Source organism: Cupressus sempervirens, chromosome 10 (genome assembly GCF_028749045.1).
Source record: "Cupressus sempervirens isolate cs-2001-9-10 chromosome 10, ASM2874904v1, whole genome shotgun sequence".
NCBI lineage: Eukaryota > Viridiplantae > Streptophyta > Pinopsida > Cupressales > Cupressaceae > Cupressus > Cupressus sempervirens.
In genome coordinates, this window is record NC_143127.1 from 83,707,974 (window position 1) to 83,731,906 (window position 23,933).

Sequence of the window (23,933 nt, forward strand, 5' to 3'; positions counted from 1 at the left end):
AAGCTTTTATTATTACATTTGATGCAAGGAAGGATAGGGAAAACTAGGGCCAAGGGCACACCCAACTCTTCAAACCACCTTGCAAGGGTTAACACAACGAAAGAAAACACAAAGAATAGCAACCAAAGGAGGAAGAAGAGTAAAATATTTATATTGAATATTCAAATATTCAACATACATGACAAATTGTAAGGCCATTAGGGTTATAGCTAGATACAAAATACATTTATACACAAAGATCAACAACAAATTCACACTTTCCAACTCTGCTCTACAATCCTCTTCAAAACTACCTAAAAACTCTTAATTGTCCTAGCTCCTAGCCTAAACACTTTATTTATACTAGAAAAATTTCTTATATATCATTCTAGAACATGGAGAATCCACAAGTTAGCTCTCAACAAATATTAAATGAAAATAAACCTAACATTAAATACACAAGTTGGCCTGCATCAACAATTAACTATCCTAAGATCGATGTCCAATAAAAATCATGATATCTCCTAGCTCCAATTTAGTTAGAACTCATGCTTCAAACCATGGGTAGATATCTAGGTCCTCTACAACTCCTTAAGTGTGCAAAGTTTTACTCATTAAGGAAAAGTGCATATCCATTCTAAAAGTTAAGCACAAAAAACTGTCATGTTAAACTACCAGAAATCAATGTTATGGGAGAATTGCCATATCTCCTAACTAATGGGGAGTTAGAACTTGAGCTCTAGACCATAGATATAAATCTAGGCCCTCTTAAATTCTTGAATTGTGTAAACCTTAATTCATTATGAAAAATTATTTACATAGTTTTCAATAGGCACCTAGAAACCATAAAACACAGTATCAACAGAGCACAGTTTCAACAAAACACAGTTTCAACAACAAGATAAAAACTGAAAACATGTAGGATAACAATGAAAAATAGAATTTTCCTACATTAGGATTATTCCTACCCATTCCCTTGAGGATGATATGGGGATGATGTAGATCTTGTAATGCTATACTTCTCAGAAAACCTTATATATTCTTCTAATTTGAAACACATAGCATTATTAGTGATGGTCTTTTCTAGACAACCAAAACTAGTGATAATATTATTTAGGATAAAATCCATGACTACTTTTCTAGTTTCTCTTTTGGTGGGGATTGCTTCAACAAATTTTAAAAAATAATATGTTGCAACCAAGATCCATGACCATCACTGGATTTGTTCATGATTTCTCCTATGAAACCAATTCCCTATTGTTGGAATGGTGCTTGTACCTCTACTAGTCTCAATGGTAAATTTCAAGATAACTTCATCTTGCATGTGAATCTTTGACAAGCATCACATTTCTTGATGAGCCCATGTGCATCTTTGAATAGTGTAGGCCACCAGAATCTGGCCCTAGTCACCTTGTGAGTTGTTGTTGTATCCATAAAATGGCCTCCACACACTCCACTATGTATTTAACTTATAATTTTAACTAATTTCTCTTCATCAACACACTTTAGTAATACACCTTCCATACTTCTCCTCCATAACTCTCCTTTGACAATAATATAGTGTTGCAAAATTTTAGTCCTCCCTTTCAATCTTCTAACTTGGTTAATTTTTCATTGCATATATGTTTGATTCCTTGTCTATGTATCCCCTAGTTGGCTCCCTTCTCATCAAGCATCCTTGAGGCTTTCCTTTTGGGTCTTTTCAGGTTATCATGCTTGACTTCTCCTGACACCTCTATGCAATATTTTTACTTTTTTCATTGCATCAAGGTCTTATGTGATCTAGGTTTAGATGGGTTGTATTTGAGCATCTTCCCAGTGAGAAGGAATTCTATTATGACTCTATAATTGACTCCTCCAACTAGCATAGTGTACCCTTCAGATTCTAGCTTGTGGTGTCAAATCCTCAATGGTGACACACTCCTTTAGGTAGCATTCTTAAGATTAAAGTATCTTGACATCTCTAGAAGTATTTAAAGTTTCACTCATGATGAGAAGATTAGAAGAAAAAGGATCCATAGCCATGGGTCTCTATCGGTACCAATCCAAAGTCACAATCTATTTTTGTGTTGAAGAGTGGAGTTCCATCAATTCGGGTGCTTCCCCCTTGTAAGCGAATGTCTTCAAGTTCATATTCAAAGCAATGTTGGGAAAAGGAGAAAAAATACTTCTACTTTTTCAAATATATAGAAAGCATATGTATTAATGATACTTTCCATCCAAGAGAAGAGATGGAGCCACTTTATAAAATGTGGAAATATTAAGTTCAAATGCAAAAGCATTCTTTGGAAATACCACAATGTTGTTTCTGATGGAGTAGCTCATGAAGTGCGAACTTGATTAAACAAGATAATAGACCAAGCTCTCAAGACAAAAATTTCATTTCACGACTTCTCCAAAGAATGAGCTAAAATAAAAAGGAAAGCTTTGTGTAGAAAAGAAAGTGATAGGATATCTAAGGCACTGAGGGAGTATTTGACACAGGGACATGCATATTCAAGAGGAATAAGTCCAACTTAAACCTACAAACATTCCATTCTTAAAGTTATGCATTGAAGAAACATAAAAAATAAATAAAAAATAGAGAACCAGAGACCAAATTCTATGCAACCATACTGATGTAATCAATTATCTCTCATAAAAGAAATCCAAACATGCCCAACTATGAGGCCTTCCGGGTTGTGACCATATACAAAGAATTATGAAATTAAGTCCAAGTTCACATCTTTCCTTCTTAACTAAGATCTTATAATGACATATCTTGCTAATTATCTCCCATTATGTTTTCTACATTACTCCAAGTTCCTTATATAGCTAGCTAAGCCACAAGTCGATTAGTCAAGCATTTAATTACATTATAGGTCCACCTTGGAAGAGTAAACAAAATATAGTACATATGGATAAAAATAAATAGCAAGTTATATTTAGGTCCACACATGACCTAATAACATGTCCCTAACTTATCAAGATCCCATTTCATCATATGAAACTGCGCAAGATGAAAAACTCCACACATTTCACAAAAACTGGCCAAAAATCAATACTCGAGGAAAACAACGATATCTCCCAACTCCAAATGAATTAGGACTTGTGCATTTAATTAATGAAGGTATAAATTTAGGTCCTCATTAACCCATAGAATTAAGGCAAGTTTATGCTTCCTTCCCCACACATAAAGATTGTGGTGCAAACCCTTGTTCTGGATTTCATAGTAAAAATGGTAGTTTTCATTAAGCCAAGATCAACTGATTTGTAAGTGACTAATCTCACTACTATAGGAGATTTAAGTCAATGTTATGCTCATCGGATTTACAAATCATGATATGGGTGGAAATAAAATGTTTTAAAGAGTAGTTAACCTATCAAATTTTTTACAAATCCAATCATTATGGTTGCTAGTTGTGAGTTAATTCATTTGTGTGGCACCACCATTTGAATTTCTGAGTCTATATGATCGTATTTTACCCAAACAAAGTTCTTCATGTTGTAATGATTAGTTTATCAAAGAAATTTGTCTCCTTTTTGAAATTATAAGTTAATAGAAATCAAAGTAGTAGGGTATGATTGCCTAATTAGATTAGAGAGTGAGTTAAAGAATTATTGTAACACTACCTTCAAATTTTATGACTTGGGTGATCTACACAGAAGACTCAATACCCAATCTATCCATCCAATTACCAAAAAATTGAAAGAGAGTGAGTTAGAGAAGGCTTTTGAGTTCCACATGGTTGTTTAAGTGCCATAATTAGTAAAGGAATGCATCAAAAGATACAACCTAGAGGCAAAGTAGATATTGCTACCTTATCAATCTATTCTACTTTCTGTAAACAAAGGATTCATGCAATCTACATTTAGCATCCCAATAAAAGAAGAGTATTGTGATATTGATTTTTATTCCTTTGTATCAATGTTTAATGAGAAGTAGAATCTAAGGAGAGAGTACTATTGAAATCATTTATTCAATTGTATGATTGTCATTGATGTTACACAAATGTGACATTGTAACCAAGTAGAAGTTCAGAGGAAGCCAAGTTTAGTGATCAAAAGTCAATCGAGCTAGGTCAGTCACCAAAGGAATTCATGTGTAAATTGAGTCAGGTCAATTACCAAAGGAGTTTAGTGTAAACCAAGTCCGGTCAGTTACCAAAGGAACTCAGTGGTAACCAATGCAACTAGGGCTCACTTCATATATATTATCACCAATGCAACTAGTTACAAATTTTCACTCTTCTAAAGCGAGCCCTATTGAAACCAACCCTATTAAAGGTTAAAAAACACACTATTAGGTGTTATATTGTTAAAGGATTTAAATCACCCTATTAGAAGTGGCCTCATTAGAGGTCTTTAGAACACTTCAATCTAGAAATTTCACCTTGTTAGAGGATTTACAAAATGATTGTTAAGTCAACTCTATCAAGAGATTTATTCATCACTACAATTGTTAAAGAGTAACAATAATTAACATGATTGATGAAACAACTGATTTGAAGATTTAAATCTTTATTCTATTCTACCCTCTAGATCCTCCTTGATCAGAATGTTCTTTACAACTCCTTGGATATTCTTCCCTTAATCAGAAATCCTTCTTTACTCACATCATATCTTCTTCCACAACTTGACCTTTCATATATATGAGATACAAAGTCAACTCTACTTGAATACGCTTACAAATAAAAAATTGACATCCATTGAGTTTCCTAATATAAACCAAAATAATAAACAAGACTATTCTATTATCACTTGGTTACCATTGAGTTCCTTTGGTAATAAACCTGAGTCGGTTTACACTGAACTCTTTTGGTAACTGACCTGACTCAATTTACACATGAATTTCTTTAGTGAATGACCTAGCTTGGTTGAAACTTGATCACTGTTGGTTACCAGCTTGTCCTCCTATTAGATTTTATAACCTAACTCTTTGATACCCAATGTTTTGGAGAGACAAAAGGATGTTTACCAACAAATGGGTCAATGTATGTATTCTATCACTGCCCTCTAATTACAAGGCACAAATCCCTTATAATTTGCAATGATATGCAATGAATATGTTTTTATGAGATCAAGAGTTTTGATATTATAAGATCTTAACTCGAGAGTAGTAAAGGATAACCAAATTGTTTGTAGGCATAAAAAATTTAGGCAGTATGGATTTGAATAACCTATCACACTGAATGGAATGAATCTAGTAGATTATCTTGATACTTCTAACCCTTACTTCTATTCTAAATATAGATTAACCATCTAAATAAAGAAGAGGAATGAAGAAGATATGCACATGAGGGAAAATGGAACTGCTTTCACTATTAGCCTTAAATGAAATGAAATCCAACCAATAATTAATAAATTCATAAAAAATTATCTTTCATTTCCTAATGAAAGTATCTAACATGTTAGGAAACCAGCAAGAGAGGAAACATAACCATATATTAAGAAAGTAAATAGAATCACCTTCACCATAATTACCAAAATGAAATGGAATCCATATGATTATCACATAATCAGATATGATTGTCTTTCAACTCTTAATGTACAACTAATCTATGCATGGGCAACAAAACATGACAAGAAAATAGGGTAAATTGAATTACAAATCAATTCACCATCAAGTTTTCTAACCTTTGTATTATCAAATAAGGTTACATTTATATTTTCCTACCATCCCTTAGTTTTGGTAGATAAATAGTCACAAAATAGAAAAAAAATATGAAAAATACATGAAAAATATCTAATATTCAACATGGTATAGACACATGATATCATTCTCGATGATATCCTAATCACACGACGCCTTTAAGAACACCTAGAAATCATTCATCTTGATGTGGCTTCTAAAAATCTTGTTGAACTCTTCATTTCCTTCATATTCTATTGTTGGTGCCAAATCCATATAATTTTTATCTCAATGGTCACAATGATTATGAGTTTTGACTATTGATCTTAAACCAATGATCACGATTTAAACCTAGTCATTTCCCTTTATGACTTTCTTCATGGGTCCACATAGGTACACGTGTTGAATCATCATTATGTTGCTATAATTAATGTTTATGCAAGTTTCCATAGCAACATAACGATGAAAATTAATCTCTATTTGATCTAACAGTGACAATAAAAGGTATTAACTCTTTGTCTCACTCTGCATTATGGGTCCACTGTCTAGCTATGCACACCGTGGCAAACAAGTGGCACAATTTTATTGCTTGGAGAATCCAAGATTGAACTTCTTCGCTTCATGGAACTTCATGACAAGGTTTTGACTCTATCTCATGGAATGTGATGGGCCCAACAGGACATGTGTTGCTATGTCGCTATGTCACCATGTTTATCAATCGAGCAACTTTACATGGTGACATAATGAAAGTTGTAGATATTTTCTAAGATCAATGGTATTCATTATATTTTTTGATTTTTGTGCATTACTAAAAGGAGGTCCCACCTATTCCATGTATCACACTATCATTATGTTGCTATAATTAACAATCGTGCAACTTCCCATAGTGATATAATGATAACCATTTATTTCAGGTCTGATCTACAGTGATGGTTCTTCTAGCAATTTTAGCATTAGTTGGGTCTCATGGATAGATGTCAAATCATCAGTATGTCACCATGATTATCGAGAGAGAAACTTTTTATAATGATGTAGCGACGATTGTGGATGTTCTTTTGATTTGACAACTATAATTTAAAGATCTTAACTCATTGATTTTATTTGTAGTGTGGGTCTATTTGTTCCACATGTCCAATCATTGTTATGTCACTTTAGTTATTCTTGGTGCAACTCTCCATAGTGACATAATGAAAAACATGGATTTTTAAAGATCTGATGGCTAAGGAGATTCATCATTAAATACTTATAATTCCATCTTTAAAGCATCATTCGTCGATTTGGTCTTTATTTGATGATCTAGATTTAGTCTTTGAGTGCTTTGACTTATCAACTTTACAATGTAGATGTGTAGATTAAATATAAGCCATCAATTTTTCATTGTAACAATAGCCATACCACCTTTGACCAGTTTCTTTCACCATTTTTGTATCTTTCAGTGTTTACTCACTATCAAATTCAACTATCCTTCTTGTAGCTCATTCTCACGATTTGCATATTGTCTTTAACCTTGATCCTCATATTCTTTGCTACTATTTGTTTTGAATATGAGTGTGATATTCCCTTTGAATGCATCCTGCCTTCACCATGAACACTTAATTAAAGTATTAGGGTTTTAGAACAAACTTTGTTCTCATCTAGGAAATGCATAGACTTATCCTCCCTTTTTCTAATCACCTACTATGAACAAATGCATTTGATTTCTTTAGAAATGCCCATCTAGGTATACAAAAAGGAATATATGAGAAGAGAAGTCCCTTAAAGACAATCTAGAAATAGACATGAGATAACATCAACTTAACCCTAACCCTAGAAGTTTGAAAAATATAGGGGACTAAAATCATGGTAACAATTGGCTCTAACTGGGGAACTAGGAATGCTAGTGCCTAGGCAAGAACCTAGCAATCTCTAGGTTTTGAGAAGAGCTCAGAAAAAAAAAAACACACAATAATAAATTACCTACTTCCTTTATTAAAAAAAATACTAAATAGAAAATATCAGTGCCTAGTCCATTGGGTTTCAGAGTCTAAAGTAGCATAGGGAGATGCTATGCATTTGGGTAGTGGGGAAGTAGGGCAACCAAAATAAAAGAAAAACAAACACACAGAAAGAAAGAAAGCAAGAAAAGAAAACTACACTAACCTAACATATTTATAGAGGTGAGATAAATCTCACCTTATGAAATCAACAACAAAATATACTCAAGTGAATCCACTCACTGATTGACTAAAGTAGGATCCCCTCCTCCACAATTGATTTTGATCTCTAAGTAGGATCCCTACTTGTAGCAGCAACAATAGTATGGAAACTTCACATGTTTCTTTGATTACATGCACTAGCTAGCTATACATCAATTCATGCCCGAACAACCATGCCTGGTCATATACTTCATTATCTCCCTTTGCATTTTTCATGTCATTCTCTTGATGATCTTCTATTGTACCAAAGACATACACCTCTTTTAAGAAAAAGAACTCATTCTTGTAGTGTTTTGAACTTTCTTTATGAGCTTGAGTGTAGGAAGATGTCACCTTCACCATGGAATCCACTAGTTGATGATCAATCACCTCATTGCTTTGAAGAACTATTTCAATTTCACTATTTACCTCTTTCAGTGTATGATCAATGCCTTCACAATTTAAATACACACAAAGAGACTCATAAGCCAATGATCCTTCTTCAAGTTTTAGTTTCATAGCTGGGTCATCTTAGGAGGGTTCATCCATTTGGAAGGGTGTGAAGAAACCACAAACAATATCCTCTGTCTCACTATAAGTAAAAGTTGCATCTACCAATGGAACTGATTCTTCTACAAACTGATAGTTGATCTCAGGACTCTCTTCTTCAAACACTTCTTTATCAAGGATAAGAGTCTTACTAGTAGATTCCCAAAGTTCCTCCTCATGCTGACACAACCATTCTTTAGGTTGAACTTCATTGCTTCTTTCTTCAACTTGAGTTAGATTTGTAGCTATTGGTAGATCACAAGTGGAATGTTCTAGTATAGGCATATGATCATTAGAAGATTCTTCTTTAGAGGAATTTGATGAAGTATTGTCACCTTGATTTGTAACATTAGGAATAGCCTCTTGTCTACCAAAGACTGCAATAATATGAGAATTGGAATTAGGTGACATTACCATGGGAGCTTCATAATTAGGCGTGGATGTTATCTTCAGCTTTAGATCCTTTCTCTTATCCTTTTGATGATCCTTCAACTTGTGGAAAGGGTTGCAAAGGTGATTCCATATCTTCCTTTCTTTGGGATCATCTCCTCTATTGAGACTCTCTGAGGGATTTAACAAAATCTTATAAAAGACCTTGTCCTAAGTTGTATGAAGTTTTTCAAGAGTAGGCTCAGGCCTTGACCTCTCCTTAGTGTTCACATTAGAAATGTTCACTAGATCTTTAAACATCTAAAAATTATAAGGAATAGAGTCAGGTGACCTTACCAAGGGTTTTTCATTTTCAAATATCTATACTTGTTTTAGCTTCCTTCTTTCACTTTCTTATAAGTCTTTGAGTCTTTGGAAACATGCACACATGTGATTCCAAAACATCTTTGACATATGATCATATTCTATGCTAATGTTTTCTCGGGTTGCATAAGAGATGCTTTCTCTATACTATTCAAGAAGCCCACAAAGAACCTTGTCATTTGCGGTGTGAAGTTCTCCAAGAGTAGGAATGAGCTTTAGCCTTGCTTGCTTCAACTTTAATTGCTCTCTTTGCATGTCTTTCAACTTGTAGAATCTAGAGCACACATATTTCCACAGAGATGTAGAAACATGATAATCTTCAATGCTAATATTCTTTTGGACAACATGGGTGATACTTTCTTTATATAGAAGTAAAAGCTCTTGCAACAACTTGCCATTAATCTCATTAAGTTCTTGGAGAGTGGGTTGAGGCCTTGGCCTTCTCCCAATCTTTGAATTTGGCATGGCCATTGAGTTACACTAGAACTTCATAGACCAAAGGGAATAGGTCATTCATATAGAGTCACTAGTCTTCATCCTACGGAAGACACCTTTATGTTTTTGAGAATTAGAAATGAAATACTGGGGTTAGATTCCAATCCCCAATGGAGTCACCAACAACTATTGGTTAACAATTTGTCCTCCTATTAGATTTTATAATGTGACTCTTTGATACCCAATGTTTTGGAGAGACAAAAGAATTTTTACCAACAAATGGGTTACTGTATGTATTTTATCACTACCCTTTGAATTACAAGGTACAAATCCCTTATGATTTGCAATGATATGATTTTATGAGATCATAAGTTTTAACATATAAGCTCTTAACCTAAGAGTAGTAAATGATAATCAAATTGTTTGTAGGCACAAATAATTTAGGAAAGATGGATTTGAATAACCTATCACACTCAATATAATGATTGTAGTAGATTATCTTGATACTTCTAACCCTTCTATTATAAATGTAGAATAACCATCTAAATCTAGAAGAGGAATGAAGAAGATATGCACATGATCGAAAATGGAATTGATTTCACTATCAGCCTTGAATTAAATGGAATCCAACCAATAACTAATAAGTTCATACACATTTATCTTTCATTTCCCAATGAAACTGTCTAAAATGTTATGCAACTAGCAAGAGAGGAAATAAAATCATATATGAAGAAAGTAAATGGAATCACCTTCATTGTAATTTACCAAAATGAAATGGAATCCATATGATTATCACAAAATCACATACAATTGTCTTTCAAATCTTAATGCAAAACTAATCTATGCATGGGCAACAAAACATGATAAGAAAATAGCATAAATGGAATCACAAACCAATTTTTTTTTCTTTTAAAATTAAAGAGGGGTAAACGCTTTGACCTAGAGATATGAACCAGTGAGGCCACAAACGGGGGACCTCATCCCCATGAGATTTGAACATTGATGGCAAGGATAACAATGCAACAACTTGACCATCACAACATGCCACTGTTGGCAGAATCACAGACCAATTCACCATCAAGTTTTCTAACCTTTATATTATCAAATAAGGTTACATTTATAGTTTCCTATCATTCCTCAGTTCTAGTAGAGAAACATTCACAAAATAGAAAGAAAATATGAATAATACATGAAAAATATCTAATATTCAACATGGTATAGATGCATGACATCATTCCCTATGATATCCTGATCCCATGGCACCTCTAAGAACACCTAGAAACTGTTCATCTTCATGCAGTATCAGAAAACCCTGTTGAACTCTTCATTTTCTTCATAATTTACTATTAGCACCAAATCCATATATTTTGTATCTCAATGGTCACAACAATTTTGAATTTTGACCGTTGATCTAAAACCAATGATTGTGATTAAAACCCAACCATTTCCCTTTATGACTTTCTTCACAGGTCCACATAAGTACACATGTTGAATTGTTGTTATGTTGAAATAATTAACATTTGAGAAATTTTCCATAATGACATAACAATGAACATTGATATCTTTTTGATCTGATAGTAATGATAAAAGGTATTATCTCTCTGTCTTGCTCTACACTGTGGGTCCACTTTCTAGCTATGCACAATGTGGCAAATAGGTGGCACAATTTCATTGCTTGGAGAATTTGACATTGACCTTATTTTCTTCATGCCACTTCATGAGTAGGTTATAACTGTGTCTTGTGGAAAGTGATGAGCCCAACAAGAAATGCATTGCTATGTCACTATGTTGCTATGTTTATCAATTGAGAACTTTACATGGTGACATAATGACAGTTGTTGATCTTTTCTAAGATCAATGATCTTTATTGCGTTCTTTGATTACATCGCATTACTGAAAGGAGGTGCCACCTGTTCCACATGCCACACTATCATTATGTCGCTATAATTAATAGTTGAGCAACTTTCCATAGCAATATAATGACAAGCGTAGATTTCAAGTCTAATCTACAGTGATGGTTCTTCTAGAAATTTTACCCTCAGTTGGGTCCTATGAATATATGTCAACTTGTTGTTATGCCACCATGATTATGAACAAAGCAAATATTTATAATAATATAGTGACAATTGTGGATGTTCTTTTGATCTGACAACTATAATTTAAAGATCTTAACTCACTGATATCCTTTGTAGTATGGGTCCATTTGTTCCATGTGTCTAATTTTCATTATGTCACTTTAGTTATTCTTTGTGAAACTCTCCATAGTAACATAACAACAAGCATGGATTTTTAAGGATACAAGGACTCAAGAGATTCATCATTAAATACTTATAATTCCATCTTTAAAACATCATCTGTTGATCTAGTCTTCATCCGATGATCTAGATTTAGTGTCTGATCCCTATAAATGTGTAGATTAAATATAAGCCATCAATTTTTCATTGTAACAAGAGTCATACCACCTTTGATTAGATTCTTTCACCATTTTAACATCTTTCAATGTTCACTTTGCATCAAATTTAATTGATCCTTCTTGTAGCTCATTCTCATGATTTGCATATTGTCTTTAACCTTGATCCTCATATTATTTTCTACCATTTGCTTTTAATATGAGTATGATCTTCCCTTTGGATGTATTACATCTTCACCATGAAAAATTAATTAAAGAATTAGGGTTTTAGAACAAACTTCCTTCTCATCTAGGAAATGCATAGACTTACCCTCCATTTTCCTAATCACCTAATATGAAAAAATGCATTTGATTACTTTAAAAATACCCACCTAGGTGTACACAAAGGAATTTATGATAAAAGAAGTCCCTTAAAGACCATCTAGACACAAACATGACATAACATCAACTTAACCCTAACCCTAGAAGTTCAAAAAATATAGGAGACTGAAATCATGGCAACAATCATTAAACTTGGCTTCCTTTGAACTTTTTCTTGGTTACAATGTGACATTTGTGTAACATCAATGAAATTCATACAATTGAATATTTGGTTTCAATAATCTCCCTCTTTGGCATTGATGGTAACACAACTTTTCATAAAAATAAAAAATCTTAGAGCAAATAGAATTAATTAAAATATCCTTAGTTTCATTCTGATTCTCCATCTATGGGAACTCCCTTTGAGATTTAGATTCTCCCTCTAAAATCTTATCTTTAGACTCCCTTTAATCAAGTTCTCCCTCTTGTTGATAATCAAATCTTTTCCTCTAATTCATCAAACTTTGCAAAGCTTTGCTTTAATTCTTTTGATATAAAATATTCAATCACTCCCTCTTTGACATCAAATGCCAAAGACATTAGACAATGAGTTTTCCAATGTACCTGATGTATTGATTCATATGCAATGATCCATGGCCAACTTTGTATCAACTTGATAGATATTCAATGTAGAATGGTTGATGCATCACTAATATGTGTTCTAGTGAGCATCGGATTGGTGAATGACCCCTAGCTTACCTCTTAGATACAAAAATGCATCCTTAGGTCATTGTTTAGTAAATATGTCAGCAATCTTCTCTTTCATGTTAACATATTCCAATATTACCTCTTTGTCTTGAACTAATTCTCTCATAAAATGGTATGTGATTGAAATGTGTTTAATCTTTGTGTGCATAATTGGATTCTTGGATACATTTATTGTACTTGTATCATCATAGTAGATGACCATAAGATCCTTGATCTCTTCCTTCTTCTTGAGCATAACCTTTACACACTATCCTTTCCTTGACATCATTTCTTCTTCTTTTGTATCGATGGTCAATGAGAAGAAGACTTTGAGGAGAGATGACATGCATACGACTTTGTTTAAGGCACCTCATTCTAAAAAAATTAAGATGCCAGGGACTCTTTTTGGAACCAATTTAAAGAGAGAAATTGTCAATATCTTGGAACTATTGCTAAGATTAAAAAGAAGGGAAGAGACTTTAGATTTCATCAAGCATCACTTCGACTTAGTCCATGTCATTTGTGCCTAGGGACTATAGATTGATTGGGCTTAGATTATATGTGAAGATCTTGTCTCTTCATTAAATTTGGCCAAGGCATTGAGGTATTTCTTTATGTCCTCATATTTGATATACACTTTAGCCATACATCATCTCTAGCTTGGTCTTCCCATTATTGAAGACTATAATGAGAAAACCAAGGTCTATGAATTCTACCCTCACCTACAATTGTAGAGGATCTTTGAAGAATATGTAAAGGTTAATGATGCTTTCACAATGAGGTTGTATTAGGAATTACAAGGGTACCCTAAGAAAATATTTTTATGAGATCCTATAATAACAGTCAACCAATTCAAATGTTGTTTCATCCAATTCCCATATTTCTCCTACTTGAGGGTTGGTGCATTCGATAGTCTCCCAAAGAGCCTCCCCAGGTATCCCAAAGACAAGGTTGTTCTTGTTGATCTATATAGGCAACTACTGGAGGTGAACACCTTGTGTTACAATGTGAAGAAGATATATGGGATTCCTTTCCCAATAGTGGTAGGACCTTACTCTCGTGGCTCTAGATCTAATGCTCCAACTCTAGTTAAAGCCTTTGAGAGAATAACTAAAATGATTGGTTATGAGGTAATAAGACCCTAGTATGACCTAGAAAACTTTGTTAAAGATCATCTAAAGCTAGGGTATTCTCATAGGCATGTTTCAAACAAGTGGGTTGAGTGGCCCAAAGAAATAAAGAAAAGAACTTGAACTGAAAGTTCTATTGGTGGAGTAGCTTCTAGGATAGCCCAATTAATTGTTGCTACATCCACAACTACTACTACATCAACATCAGTTGGACTAGTACAATCTATTGGTGGAGAAGGAGACCAACCTCCTAAAAAGAATGTTCAAACCACTCTAACCTATGGAGGAGGATCTCTGCCATACACAGGAAATGATGTAGGACCGTCTAGGGTCATAAATTTTGACTTGGATGTGGGTTTTGGCTGAAATTTTACAGGTAGTTGCACAAGGAGGAGCTATTTAGATTTCCAATGGAGCTCAGCTCAATAGGTGGCCATTTTGACATTTTTTTGGGAGCCTAAAATTTCATCTTGACCTCTGAATTTGGATTTTTTGTGCATTTTTTTTTAAATTTTAGATTTTTTTTTTTTAATAAATCCAAAATCATATTCTTGATTTCGTAGATTAGTTGGAAATTCATATTTCTTTAGTTGGGGGCTTTTCTTGGGAAAAATTGGGATTTGTAGGATGGGTTTTGAAAGTTACCAAAAGTTGAAAAATCTACCAAATATGGTAATTTTTTAAATTGTAATAAGTAGTCATTTTCTTTCATTGTAGAGGTAGAGTAGAGTTGAAAAAATTTAATGAACAATCTGACATTCTATAATTTCTATGTTGTGTGATTTTCTCAGGTTTGGGCTACATCAAGAAAGGTCAAGGATGAAGAAACAATTAAGGAAAAAGAGAAGGAGAAGGAGAAATTAGTAGCTAAGAATTCCTCCCCTATGCCAGTCATCAAGCTTGATGGTAACAATAATCATCTATATGGTCAAGAACAAGAGGCATCTCATCAAGGTGATACTCTAAATCTCTTTGTTACTAAGGCTACTTCTTTTCCTATGGCCAGCCAAAGCAAGATAACCCCTCCAGTTGCAAGGAAGTTGTTTGATCCCACAACTCTGTAGTCAACACTCAATGTCCTTTCAATTGAGTCTTGGTTGGAAGATATCATTGATTAGAAGAAGAGAATATGTAAGGAAGTTTCTCCATCTAAGGACCTCATTGTCCAAGTAACTTCAGCTTAGTCGACATTAAAGAAGGAAAATAAGAAAAAAGACTATAGCAGCATTAGCCACAGATTCATCTGATGGCCATATGCTAGTGGAAATTGCAGAACCTCAGAAGGAGGGAAAGTTTCATGAGCTAAATACTAATGATATTTAGATCAGAACAGTTGAGATAGGCATTCTAGTGCATGATTCTATGGTCAACATTTGGAAATAAAAAAATGAGAAGATTGAGGATAAACTAGAAGAATTAAGATATGAAAAAGAGGCACTCAAAGCCTCAAAAAAGGAGTTGATGAATTACATTAGAGTTGCACTTGGAAGCACTTCTACAAGCACATTCAACCCAAGTGCAAAGGAGAACTAGAATTTTCTACTTAAGCTAGAACATGACAAGCAGTTTGGTAAAATTGGCCATGCCTACATCGATGACATGAAAGCCCAAGGTCCCCCTCTCATTGAGAACCTTGGACATCTATTGTTAGACACTAAAAAATTGAGAGAAGCAGTGTCAAGCCACCAAAATTTGATGCACAAAGCATCAAAGAGCCTAACAAAGCAATTATCCTTATTGCAAGAGGTGATTGATATGAAAACTAATGTTTCTACAACCCACAGGATACTCAAAATAGGCCAAGAAAAATTACTTCATTGGAAAAAATCATTGAAATTCACAATACAGAGCTTAGTCAAGTCTAAGCATGAGTTGAAGGATGTATATGATTTAGTGAAAAAAGTAATGGACAAGACATTTGAAGATTTAAAGGTTCTACACACTAAATCATACATCATCGATAATGGTCAGTTGGTAGACATCAAACAAATGAAGAATAAATTTTTTGTATTCATTGATGTGGCCATTGATCCATCAAATTTTTAGGTGGCAAGGTTCCATAATTTTCAGCAGTGGATTTTTTTCTGAAGTGTGCAATCAAGAAGCTCCAATCAAAGATATCCAAAGTTGAAGAATTGACATAAATGCATGATTACTAGATGATTAGAGCTGAAAAAATTCTCATTCCAAGTGTCCATGAGTTAAAGAGTGTAATTGATGCAATGAAGGAATGTAGATAAAATTACATAACTCCAAAGAAAAACTAATGCTCTAAAAGAGGATTATACTCTCCCTATGAAAATGTGACAACTGTAACTTCTTCTCTCTCTCTCTCTCTCACTTTATGACATTGTAGGCATAATTTGCATTCTCCTCGTAGGATAAATTTTTGTAACAGTTGACTAATGAGTCAAGCCTATTATTAGGATCATTGAATGATGCTCTATTGAGTAATTATGAAATGTAACTGGCCAGTTCTAAAAGGGCCTATAAGTGTAACTTTTTGAGAGATAAATAAGATCAACAAAATTTGGATTTGGGTAAACCCCTATAGATGAAACTATTGTGTGAGACTCTGCATCCATATTTTAATTCTATCATTTAGATTATTCTAGTTTTAGTTCTTGTATGGTGGTTGGAATGAAATGGTTTGTTAATAAAAATTGTTGGATTGTAAATGAACTTGGCTTTGCTTCTTTCTTATTATTGGTTATAATATTTATTTCCTTTATTTTCAGCATTATCTCATTTCCTCTATTATATACAAGTTAGTTCATGTGCATTTTCATGGTTGTGTGGGAAGTTTAGGATTTGTTAATTTAAGTTATTGAGTAGGAAGCAAACTATTGTTGTGAAACCTCAGTATCTTAGGTGATTAGGATATTGCTAAGTTGATTACCATTTTTCTTCTTATGAAGTATGAATTATTAGTTAGTCTTGAATTATTGCGTCTCACATTCACTAGATAAAATAAGTTGTATTTAGGTACTAAAGTAACTTAAGGTGACTCATGTGCATTAATAAATGTGAAGCTTTGTGAACCATTATTTGAGACTAGCCTAGATTATTTTAAAGCTTTGGGTAATATGGTTATACCTCTTCTTCTCTCTAGTTAAGAGCACACCCCTAAATCCTATTGATCTACTAAAAAGAAAATTCATTGCAAATCTTTGCATACAAGGGATTTTTAACTTTCCAATTTAGGGGTTCTTGATAGAAAACCTATACTGACCCATTTTGTTGGTAACAAATTTGTCTTTCACCACAATAGAAATATTAAGAGTCAGGGCATAAACCAAATCAAGAAAGACAAATTGTTAACCAACAATTGACTATACTAGGGAGCAAACCTAGAATCTCTAAATTTTATTTTTCCTAATTTTGAAAGTTATATGAAAGATAAACTCTTATGACTATTTCTCATTGCATAAAGTATTCTTAGTATGTTTGTCTATGGCTTCACTAGAACAAATCTGAACTGGGCACTCACACATTTTTTGAGTTGTGTCTTTGACCCATTAGGAAAAATGTTGCTCCATCATGAAGGCCAAATCCTGGTAATTCAGCCAACCCTTGGCTTTCAAGATGAACAAGAAGATATAATCAACCAGTTGAAAATACTTGCTGGGAGGAGAAAAAAATCCATAAATGAGTATAGAAGAGTTAGATTTGTATTAGAATGAGAAGTAACAAGTATTGAGTATTGGGAAGGTGTGCTTTAGCAGAGATGGCTAAGGCAAGCCTAAAGGCACCTACTTGTAGACAAGTTAGTTTATCCTAGATCCCACGTATACTAGGAGTGTTTGTGATTGAGGTCAAATTAATCTAGTATTTGAAGAGTTCAAGAAATCTAATTTTCCCATATTAGAAGACCCCCTGACAAGAGGAAGAACTTGCTCAAAGGACCCAATGTTTCAAGGTATCTGCGAGGCTCTACTTCCATTTCCCCATCCTGCTTCTTGGAGACTTAGCCAATCCTCTTCTCCTCCTAATTTTTGAATACAACTCTATCATTGTGTAATGCTCTCACCTTATATGGAGTTGTAATCCTAACTATTATTACCTTCCATCCATCACTAGTTATTCTTCCTGTGTTGGTTGTACCCTAGGGTAATTCTATTACTCCTTTATGCCTAGATGCTAACAATGATTTACCAAGAGCATCCCAGAAGAATTTTCCCAATTTCAATAGTGATGGGAAGGTCTATGTGGACAAGCATATTACTTCTTTCTTTAAAGCTTGTAGTGTTGTCTCCCTTTAACATGAAGACATAGACACAAGGATGTTTGTTGAAATACTAGTTGAAAATGTAGCTTATTGGCTTCAACATTTTCTTGTAAGATGCATCACAACTTGGGATGACATGCTAACTTGATTTGAGGCCCATTATAAAAGTATAAAAAATGAGCACAACTTGTTGTCTCAGCTCACTCAAATCAAGAAGGAACTAGATGTTCCTATGAGGTATTTCATTGCAAGATTCAACAAATTGCTTAACCAGATTCCTATTGCAAGTAGGACAACTAAAAATAATTAGAAGATCTTCTTCATTAGTTCCATGCCTCTAGATATTAGTCTCCAAATCAGAAGAGTGCATATGGAAAATCTCCAAGCTGCTCAAACTCTGGCCATAGAACTAGAAGATGATTTGATATCAGCTAAGAAATGAAAGAGAGAGATTAAGAGTGGAACTTCCAAAAGCTCTATTATTGGCACTGCTAACAACATAGAAGTAATACTTCAAAAGTTGTCAACTAAGATGATTACCATGAAAAGGAAAATAGGTAAGCCAACTTCTTCACTTCAACAACCCTATCAAGACATATCTAGAAAGAAACATGAAGGAAAAACATTATAGCTACCACTTGCTCAACAAAGGCTTACTATTGAGGAAGCTCCTAAGAAATAAAGCATGTGCGTATTCTACTAAAGAGTAGATCATGAGGGTGATTCTTTCCTTGAAATGAATAGATATAAGTAGATGAATGCAAGTAATGAGTTAAAAGTGGAATATATATAGAAAGTGAAGATGATTCTTCTCCTAGTGACTCTAGAACATTTTATTTGGAGTATGAATTAGATTTAGACATAGGAGGTGATTGTTTGACCACTTTGGATAGAGTACAAATGATTGTAACCATAAGAATCTAGAAGAACAAAAATCTAGCGAGCTCATTTTTTGTTTAGAACATTTCCCCTTCTACTTCACTAGCTATGGCTAGTACTTCTTTCCCCTCTATGCCAAGAAAGTGCTATCAAGATCATAGAAAACTGGTAAGTCCGATCCTTCATTTGATATTATTATGAATTGCAAAAGTTGACTATTGCAGAAGTGAGACTAGTAATAAAGCTCACTTGACTATTAATGCCACTAGTAATAATAACCTTAGCACTAGTGAGTGTCCCCTTGCTGTGAAGAACCAATCCTATCCATGCTATTCAATGAAGAAAAATCTTTAGTCCTAGCTACTTCCCTTGGCTAGAAACTAGATCCTTTCTACGTGTCAATATATATCAATGGTCATAAGCTAAGTAATTTGATGATTGACTTAGTTACATCAAACAATGTCATACCTTCTACTATTGCTCATGACTTACACCTACCCTTATCCAAGACCTTTGGGTGTTTCTATTCCATGGATGAAAAACAAGTTCCCTTAATAGTTCAAGTAAAAGATGCCCAAGTAGCCCTAGCTGAACATCTAACAAAAAGAATGAAACTGACTATCCTTGTGGCTTACATCCCTGCTAGTTATGGCATGCTACTGAGTAAAATTTTTTGTAGGGAAATGGGAGGTGAAATCAAAATAGATTGGTCTCATGCTATCATTCCTATTGGCAATAAAAAGATTAAGCTTGAGCTTAAGGAAAAAGACAAATTTACTATGATAAAATCTGTTGATCCCAAGGCTCAAATCTTGTATCAAGAAATGGAGTATGGGAATCATATGATGTTCACTAATTTTACTTCTCTTGAAGAGGAATCAAATTCCCCTAATGATCAAGGATTTTGGATATTACAATTTGATGGTAGTTGTGCAACTGCCAGATCAGGAGCAGGTGTGTTACTTATTTCCCCTAAGAGAGAATTGATACAACTAGCATATAAGCTATAGTTCAAAAACACAAACAACACTCCAAAATATGAAGCATTTCTCTTAGGAATTACTACTGCAAAGAAGAGGGGTGTGAAAATTCTAAAAGCCCAAGGTGATGCAAAATTTATAGTGAAGCAAGTTCAAGGTCAATACACTGTGAAAAACCCAAGACTAAAGAATTATAGGAATATAGTCTGGGACGAGATACAAGATCTGGCTAAGATCTGGCTAAGTTGATTAAGGAAGCTTTTATCAAAAAGTTCACAAGGCTTGATTGTAGTTTTGCTAGTTAATGAAAATGATGTCAAAATAACTCACATGCTTTTCCTATAATAATCTCTTCTACGCATGAGTTGGAAATGGAGGATTTAATCAAAAAATGCATGCAGTTTTCTTATGGTCTTTTCATCTACCATTGATCTATTTATCTCCATGTGTGTGGGTTGAAGAAATGATGCACAATGTTTCCAAGCGGTTCACACACCTTGTCTTTACTTTTAGATGAGTAATGTGTTATGGCTGTAGTTGATCTGAAGATGAAAACATTCTGTCAAACATCTCATTCCATGTATATGCTTATTGATTCAATATTCTCTATCTTGGGCCCCCTTTTTTACAATGCTCAATCACTTCGTATGGGCATGAATTGGAAAGATGATGGAGGGTTTTGGAAAAACTGGTCATATTATAGGGATATTCTTATAACAGTTCATTGCACCTTGGTAATTCTTTGACAATTCACATGCTTTATTTCAATTCTTGCACCTTGTCTATGTTTCCATGATGTGGTACCATGTTACATGAAGTGGTCAATGGTTTTGATAATTTCCAATTGCTAAGATAATTTTCATAACCACTGATTTGAAGGGTCAGGAATTTGATTGAACAACTTATGTTGGAAACTAAAAACCATAGTTAGGACTAAGTTCAAACTCACGATTGATTAGAAAGCCTAAAAAATGAGGAGGATGCCACTACTGTGTGATGCTTCCAATGTCCATTGAGACCTGCCATTATCACAAGGATGTCTTCTTTGAAATAATAATATATCCTTTTTGTAAATATAAGAGGAGTAACTTAGAGGGGAGGGGAAAATTAGTTACCACAAAAATAAATCCTAGATCCCTTAGATGTCAATACAAAACATAAACCTTGTTGAAATTGTTGTTACTTAGTTAACACACTAGCACTCGGTTAACACTAATAATATGCTATAACTTAGTAAATACTAAACATGCATATCTTAAGATGTTTAGCTATGATTAAACTTAATTTAGCTGCATACACATGAAAGAAATAGCATGAAAACAAGTGACACCAAGATTTAATGTGAAAACCTAATTTGGGAAAAACTACCAATTGCAACTAGTTACTATTTTTCACTCTTCTGAAGTGAGCCCTATTTCAAAATACACTATTAGGTGTGACCTTATTAGATGATTTAATCACTCTATTAGGAGTGGCCTTGTTATAGGTCTTTAGATGCTTCAATCTAGACATGCCACCTCTTTAGAGGATTTACAAATAGTTGTTAAGCCAACTCTATTAGGAGATTTGATACACTGCTATAATGGTTAGAGAGTAACAATGATATGACCTTATTTTTGATGCAAACTTATCTTTTCTAATTTTAGATCTCTTTGATATCAGACCAAGTTCTTTCTCTTTGACATCTTCAAACAAAATTTATGTGAATATGATAGCCAAACTCTCCCTCTTTGACATCTTATTCCAAAGAAAATATTCAATGAATTTCAATATACCTTATGTACTAATTCATATGTAATCTACTCTTTTATTACTACATCAACTTGATTGATCTTCAACATGCTCTAGTTGATACATCACTAAAATTTATTTAGTGACCTTTAGATAGGGGAATAACCCCTAGCTTACCTCTTAGATACAAAAATGCATCCTTAGGTAATGGATTGGTGAATATGTCTACAATTTTTTCTTAAGTATTCACATATTCCAATCTCACCTCTTTGTCTTGCACCAATTCCCTCAAAAAATTATATTTTATTGCAATGTGCTTAGTCTTGGTATGCATCATATTATTCTTTGATATATTAATTGCACTTGTGTTATCACATAAGATAACCATTGGATCCTTGATTTCTACCTTCATACCTAATAAAAATTGCTTAAACCAAACGACATTGGAGCAATTAACTTCTATAGAAACATACTTTGCCTTTGCTATAGACTGAGAAATGTAATTCTTCTTTTTACTTGTACAAGACACTAGTCTTTTACCAAGAAAGAATGCTCTACTATTGATGCTCTTCCTATCATCAAAACTTCCTTCCCAATTCACATTAGTAAAGGCTTTCCAATCTAAATTGCCTCCTTTCTTGTACCATAATCCATAATCTTCAATATCCTTTAGATACCTCATGATTCTCTTGATTGCCATCATATGATTTTCTTTAAGGTTAACTGAAAATCTTGCCACTATACCAATTGCAAGAGAAACATCAAGCCTAGTTTATACTACACATTGTAGTTTTCCAATCATTGATCTGTATGTGGTTTGATCTACCTCCTTGGAATCATCATTTTTAGAAAGCTTATGTCTAGTAGACATAGGTGTTCTAGTAGTCTTGAATACTCCATTATAAACTTCTTCAGTATCCCCTTGATATACTTAGATTAAGTAATGTAGATACCACAACAAAGAAGTTGATTGCTCTAAACATTAACATCTCATATTCCTTACTCATTTCCTCTAAAAAATATTTGCACAAATCATCATTCTAGTAAATAATGTATCATCCAAAAAGATTTTTGCCAACAAAATCTTCTTGTCTAGTCCTTCTTTTATGTATAGGCTACTGTTATCATTTGTCCTTTGAAAAACAATCTTCATCAAATAATTATGAAGTTTTTTATACCAAGCTCTAGGAGCTTGTTTGAGACCATACAATGCTCTGTGTAGTTTACAAATCATATTATTTTTGCTAGGATCTACAAAACCTTTAGGCTTCTCTATGTAGACTTCCTCTTCCAAAATTCCATTCAAGAATGCAAATTTCACATCCATCTAATATAATTAAATCTTTTATATGTAGCATAAGAAAGCAAGGTCCTAACACTTTCTAATCTTGAACCAAGAGCAAAAGTTTCACCATAATCATTACCTTCCTCTTGAGAATAGCCTTTGCATACTAACCTCACTTTTTTTCTTGAAACTTCTCCATTTTCATTGAACTTATTTATGAAAACCCACCTAGTGCCAATTGCATTCTTATCCTTGGGTCTAGGAACAAGAGTCTAGGTCTTATTCCTTTCTATTTGTTTTATCTCCTCATTCATTTATTCAATCCAACTTTCATTATCCAAAGAATATTTAACTGATCTAGGTTCAAATTCAGTACGAAAACATTTACCTTTCAATTTTTCCCTTGTCATTATTCCATCTGACTTGTCTCCAATGATTTGCTAAGGTGCATGGTGCCTTCTAACATATCTTGCTAATACATGCACTTTGGATTTAGAACTTGTTCCACTTGCCTCACCATGATCTTTGACATCATACTCAAGTCCCACTTTCTATGATTGAGGTCTTTCATATTCATACTTAGGTTGCATTGGCTATGACTCAATAGCTTTTGACTGTGACTCAGGTCCTTCTTACCATGACTCAGGTTGTACTAGTTGCAATTCGGGTGCTTCTAGAGATTTTGGGTACTCGAGAGGTGAAGTATGCTAACTTCCAATTGGATTTGGCAATGTATTAGGTT